The 7,082-nt window shown below is 39.5% G+C and overlaps 1 non-coding gene across 1 annotated transcript; it reads right to left on the reverse strand.

Moving 5' to 3' along the window:
• Positions 1-1,722: 1,722 nt before the first annotated feature.
• On the reverse strand, positions 1,723-1,794 carry TRNAG-UCC (transfer RNA glycine (anticodon UCC)). Its single transcript has one exon. It is a non-coding gene; the product is annotated as a tRNA-Gly (tRNA).
• Positions 1,795-7,082: the final 5,288 nt, after the last annotated feature.

Consider the following 7,082-nt stretch of genomic DNA (forward strand, 5'->3'; position numbering starts at 1 on the left):
AATTTTTTTCCCCGTTGAAGTCTAATATTATTCAAATAGGGTAATTAATAATTTTGACCCATTAGCTTAATTTTAGTAGTTTAGTAACAAAAAAGTTACAATGAGAATCTGGGCAGGTAAAACCCCTATGGTTTAAATTTCAGTCTCTTGTCTCCTGCTGCAATTGCACCCACCCACTGCTGCCAGAACCTCTTCTCTTCTAGAAGGACAAAGGATTTTATCCTCTTCCAAATATCAACCTTTTGTAAATCTATCTGGTCTATTTTAACTACATTTTTCACAGCCTGTATCTCCTATTGTCCACTCATCCTCGGAACTCTACACATTCTTAGTCAACTGAAGTGCAAATGGCCAGAACTTCTCATTGGGCTAGCTCAGCTCCTTTAGCCCTTTCCTTCTTTTGATTTCTATAAATCTATGAGTGCATTTTCTCCTGTGTGAGGAATAAAATAAATAGGGACTCTGAAACAAAAGAGGTGAACATTCATTATAATGGCATTTTCTTCCATTCTCCGCAGCCTAACGTGTGAGTAGGTCCTGTCTGCAATCATCATATTTGGAAACATAATCGAAATTATTTCAAAATTGCTTTGGGATGGAACATTTTCTCTGAAAGAGTTGTCAAGAGTCAGGTTTCAAGTGTAACAAGATTCTGAGCCATGGGATTGACAGTGATTAATTGCATCACCAGAACTGGTTGGCCCTCTCAGAGATCTGACTGGGCACAGACAGCGAGTCTTCCTGGGAGGTGCTTAACTCTAGACTCTGCTGTATCGTCTGAAGGCACCAGCTGCTGTCTCTGTGTGAATCACAGCTTGTATGCATCGCTCCAGCTCTGCTGGAGTAACACACCTTCCCTTGGCTGTCTTGCCTCACTCAGCCCCCTCCTGGTGCTGTTCCCCCTCCTGGAGAAATCACAAACACCTTGTATGCTCCTCTGCCCTCAGTTCTTGCCTTGGCTGGACTGCTTGGCTTGAAGCACAGGGTGACAGAAGGGCTGAGGTTGTAAGGGACCTCTGGATGCCATCTTCTCGACCCTGATGCTGAAGCAGGAACACAGTTGTCCAGGACCATGTCCAGACAGCTTTTTAAAATCTCCAGGGAGAAGACTCCACAATCTTCTCTCGGGGTAACCTGTACCAGTGCTCAGCCACCCCCAAAATGAGAAAGTGCTTCCTGAAGTTCAGAGGGCACCTTCCAACATGTCTCTGCCCATCCATTCCCTTTTGTCCTGCCACTGGGCACCACTGTGCACAGCCTGGCTCCATTCTATTTGCACCCTGCCTTCAAACATTTTCTCCAATAGTAAGATTGCTCTTCTTTGCCCTCTCTTCTGATCAGAAGTTCCACAATCTCCAACCATCCTTGTATAGACGAGAATTCCCACTAATCTCCAGTACTGAGGCCAGACCCGGACACCGACACTGCTCCAGAAGCGACCGACGCTCCCACCAGCACAAAGGCAGCTCCCTCTACCTATGGGCAACTCCTGTGAGCAATAAAGCCACAGTCACCCCCTTCTCTCAAACCTAGCAGAGACATCTTTGCCGGCCCTTGTGCCACGTGGGATTCCCAGCCGGACCCCGGTCCTGCCCTGCCCACCCGGCCGTGCTAAACCTCCCCAAGCTCCGTCTCTTCCCGGCGCCCGCATCCCCGCGGACGGATGGGATTAGTGGATAGCAGCACCTCCTCACCCCGCTGGGAACGGCGTCAAAACGAAGCTGCGTTGGCCGGGAATCGAACCCGGGTCAACTGCTTGGAAGGCAGCTATGCTCACCACTATACCACCAACGCCGCCGTGATAGCACCACCCTGCTTGCCTGAGTCCTTCCTTTCCGGCTTCCCTCCGTTCCCAGTTTGCCCACAGGATTTATTGCCCGCCCTCAAGCACAGCAAATAGCTACTGAGGGAGGCATTCAAGTTTCTCCACGGCTGCCAAGGCTACTAGAAAATAAGAAGATTGTTTGCTTTGTTTTTAAACACTGATAATAAAGTTTTGTTCAGTAAAATTTTTCCAACGTCCTGATTGGTTTAAAAGAAATTCCAAATAGGACTAAAACCTTCAGAAGGGGGACTGTGCACAATTGGAAAAAGACAGACTGACATCTGATGAAATAAGTATCTTCATTTTTATAATAGTCTTTCCAGCATTAATGTTGCAGATGAGATTTTTATCTCATGTCTGAAAAATTAAGAGGAAGAAGTTTTAAAGAACAACATATGTTGTCCTTTCCATCAACTACTGCCTTTGTGTTCTCAGTATCATCCAAAGAAAGAGAAGATTACATGGAAAATATAGCTGAAAATAAACTAAATAGAGTTGCAAATGATTGATATTTGAAAGAGGGTTATCTGAAATACAACCCTGAAATGCTGAATCTCAAACTTGAATACATTTTTGTGGAATAATGTGTGGTGAGAAGTTTTCTACTACAGTGTATAGAGCCAACAAAGTATTTTAGAAGAACAAAATCTCAAAAACCTCACATGGTGTGAGAATATCCTACGAATAACCCAGGGCACTTTAGGGCATCTGTGATTTCACTTCTGAGAATGTCCTGTTTACAAGCAGATATGCCTCTTAACATGTAGGAAGCTCAGCAAGTTTGTGGGAGAAACCATTCTGTGCCAGCAGAGAGGTCCTACAGAGAGAGACCTTCATGTCTCTTTCATTCTCAAATCCTCTGTCTTCAGCTTCCTGCAGCGGTAAACAGAAAAGTTGTAAGATGCAATATTGGTCAGACATCCATCGATCCTGTCACCTTCTGTCACTTGGCATCTGAGTAATTAACAGGCCCATAGAAGGTCCCCCAGACCTGTGCATACTCTGGCCATTTTACAAGTGCTGGTATAGATGACATTTTTGCAGCCTTTAATGAAAGTCTGTCATGCACAGTTACACCGTAGTAAGGATATAGAGTCTTCTCTCTCTTTCTTATCATATTTTACTTTAAAAGTCAGCAAAACCGGCTGAGATCCTATTTGGAATGCTCTGCAAACAGCTCATGAGGGCGTAATGTTACATTAAGTGTACTTATAACTAAGATTTAACAAAACAAAGAGGGCTCTGCTGAATGCTGCAGAGTCCATTTGACTGTGTGTAACATGCAATGCACACAAGTTGCTGTGCAAACTCACAGCTCAGCCATGTGGTGAGCAAACAGCAAACCAGGGCTTTTGGGAGCCACACTTTCTGTGCATTTATTGCGGAACATTTTTACACAGGGCCTTGATCTTGAGCCAGGAGGCTTATAGTTTAAGAAGAAATTAAAATGGGACACACCAGACTCACTGATCATAATCACTTCTGAAAAACACATAGCTTATTGTGATGATTTTCATGCTTTTCTACTAATCCATAGGCATCATAAATATTTTCTAGTAATTTTAAGCCTAGTGAGAGTTGTTTCCAACATTACTGAAGACTATGGTTTAACAATAATCATAAATGGTTATTCTTTATATACTCCCTTGCAGAAAAATTCCATGGAACCTGAAATTCTGCGGACAAACATTTGAAAATAATTACTGTTTAGGAAATTTGAATAACTTTAGTAAAGAAGTCAGCCTGGAAGAAGTGTGGATGTTCTTATAAGAATGATATTTCTCTTCCTTCAACTTCTATTCTTAACCACATCTTTGTGAAGTCACCATCCTGTATTTTAAAGCATTGCAGAATGAAAAGGTGATTTTAAAACACTGTAAAGATAAATGGGCCCCCGTTGAATTGAAAAAAAGCACTGAATGAGGAATGCCAGCTCTGAGAAAGCTGGAAGCTGAAGTGTGTGGATAGAACAGGACAGAGAAGTGGGACAGGCTAAGCTGATCTCTGAAAGGCAGCCACCTGCACCTCAGCTCACACAACTGCATGAGATTCCTAAAGTATTTAAGCACCAAAACTTGCAGATTAACTCAGAGGACCACATTCCCAAAGTCAGAGTAGTCTTATCCTTAAGGAATTCTAGAAACACTTCTGGACATCTGTAAGAACCTGGAAATCTGCTGAAATCTGACATCACTTTTCCAGTCTCAAATGCAAAGCCTCCTAAACTCCTGCATGTTCAGGCAATAGACACACGCTGCCAAATCAAGGACTCTGCATGAAATTTGTCCTGGTTATTTATTTTGCCTCCTTCTCTCTCACACACACACACACAGATGCACACAGGTTCCAGTAGCCCTTGATGACCAAGCAGATCAAATTAACCCTTATTATGTCTCACCAGAACATGAAGAATGAGCAATGGCAGCATTTCCTAATCTGGTTTTAATTCACTTGGCAACAAATCTGTTTGCTATGAGTCTACTGCATACAGCTTTTAGCTGAGAGGAAGCATTTTGCTGTGGCATAATTAAAAGTGTTCCAATTGCACACAGAACAACACCCTCTGCTTTCTGACTAAAGGTTTTCTTTGTTGGGGCTTACACCCAATAAGTTGCACCTGTGACTGTTTTTGCTGCAAAATCATCTTCAGCCACTCAGTGCACCACCACGCTAACCTCTCCATTAACCCTTGCTTCAAAGGCTGCTCCCTGCAGGTGCAGTCTCGTGGCTCCTCTGGCAGGGGACATCCCTTGCTCATTGCTGAGGACCTGGGCATGCCACGTGTACTTTTGGTTTACAGCCCAGGGCCTTGGCTAATTGCATAATTGGTGTGGTGCAGATCCACAGCCTGTAGGAATCTATAAGATATTAAAATGACAAAATTAAAACCTAGGCCTTGCCAACACTAAATCTGTCCAGTTTTTTGGCAATAAGCTTTTCTGCAGAGTATAGATTTTAATTTAGTTAGTCTGGAAAAAATATATGGTTATACTCTAGGTCCAAAGAATTCCTCAGTCCTTATCAGAGAAAAAGGTTGGAAGTAAGAACAACATATTCCAGGAAATTCCAAAACTCTTCAGTGCCACCATAGGAACAGAATATGTGTATTACCTATTACAAGTTTTATCAACTACTTTGGAAAAAAAAAAAGCATTAAATCTTCAAATTTAATAAATAATATTTTAATAAGCTTAATAAATTAAAGACATCTCAATTTTGGCAGAGAAAACGTCCTAAATACATGGCAAACATTACAAACATTTGATCCTTTGGAGCCGTTTGAAAGTTGTATGTGTTAGACCTAATGCACCAATAGAAATAAAAATTAAAAGCTTTAAAAAATGGCTTTAGAACTAATTTACTTAGGATCACCCATGTCTAAGTTTCATGAAAAATAACAGCCAACATTTATAGGGCTTTTGTTTGAAAATCTTACCTTTCTCATGATTGATATTCTTTTATACATAAACTGATTGTCTTAGTTACTGATTTCACTTTTAGCAAATGCTGTTCTCCAATCAAAGTGTTCACATAGTTATAAACTTTTTTCTATCAAGGGCAATCTCCATGAGTGATCAGTCCTCAAGATACAATAAAGATAACATACACATGAACACATGTTTATCTTTATCAAAGAAGATAACTACTCAAATTTAGAGGTACTTTAAAATAGACTGTAAAGATGGGATTTCAAAATTCCTGACTTGTTGCTGTTCATCAACAAGTCTTGCAAATATTGTTTAACATTTGTAATGCTAGTTAACTTAGTTGTCTTTATTTAAAACAGTCATAAATTACTTTTTCCCTTCTTAAAAAAATGGTATGATTTTGTATTTGATATAAAATATTAGAAAGACTGTAATTTCTCATGATCCTCTCTGAGGGTTTTATTAACATTTATTAATATGGCTGACCTTTCAAAATAAGCCAAATTCTTTTCTCTACCACTAACTTACTGAACTTTAACGTCAAGCAATAAGATCCTTTCCCTGGTGTATGTAAAATTCATAATACCAAAATAAATAGATAGCTGTTAACTTGAAAAAAATAAAATAAAATTTCCTGAGAAATATTATTCCTAATTTGAAGGAAATCTCACAATAACAGATGCAGGGAAGCCCCAACAAGGCTGGCATAAAAAAGCTAAAACAAAAACTCAGCAATCAACTTCTGTGTAGTTATTCTGATGATGAAATCAACTGAAAATCTAGCAAATTTGCCCAAAATATATTTAAAAAAAATAAATTAAAATATCTTAAATTATTCCTAAACCATTACTAGTTTTGTTCTTTAGTTTTTCTTTGAAGTATCAGTGGATAGGAAGTTTAATGAAAACCTGAACTGAGACTTTTTTTCATGCAGTCACTTGGCTTCCAAAGCTGGGATGCTGTGTATTAATGTGCATGTGCACCTCAGGCAGTGGTTCATTTCAGGTTCATCTCCAAGGCCATCACAGCCCTGGTTAAGTGTCTAAAATAAACTGATGAATCACCTTCTGGATGAGCCTCTTTCTAACAGTGTTAAAAACGGGAAGTGGTTAGCTCAACAATTTTACACACAGTGGCTTTAATACAGACAGATTTTTTATAGAAATGATGAATTATAAAATGATAACTCCCATTCTTTTACAGTCTGGGTCTATTAGCTGTATGTTACTTTGAGATATCACTCGAGGAGACAAATTTTGAGGTTTATTAATGTAGGGATATTGATATTTTTTGGGCAGAGTGGATACCAGTCATCCAGCAGTGAATTAGATGTTTACAGGAGTAACAAAATTATTTAATATTTAGAAATTAGCTACTCAATCAGCCAGACCTTTACTGGCTTTCTATGGTACTTCAAGGAAACAGAAGTCACTTAATTTTCTCTATTCTATGAAAATACAAACAGACATTTTTAAAAATCCAAACTCAAATGAAGAGGATTATTAGAAATAAGTTTTTTGGGTTTTTTTCTTTGAATTAGTGTGGTTTATTCAAGAAGGCAGCTACACACCCTTCTCTCAGTATTCCAGATTTACGAACCCCACCTGAAGTCCTTAAGTAAGGAGATTTAGTCACTTACATCCTTATATTTGCACACCTTTTCATACCAATATCTGTTCTAGATGATCAAATTTATGGACAGAGTAGTAAAAGAACCTCTTTATTTCTACAGATGTACAAGTCACATACACAGTTAGGTTCGTGTGTTGTTAAGGACATTCAACAATCCAGTAAGCTACTTTTTTCTCTTTTTTTTTGCCCTCCAATGA

This window comes from Molothrus aeneus, chromosome 1 (assembly GCF_037042795.1).
Source record: "Molothrus aeneus isolate 106 chromosome 1, BPBGC_Maene_1.0, whole genome shotgun sequence".
Classification (NCBI taxonomy): domain Eukaryota; kingdom Metazoa; phylum Chordata; class Aves; order Passeriformes; family Icteridae; genus Molothrus; species Molothrus aeneus.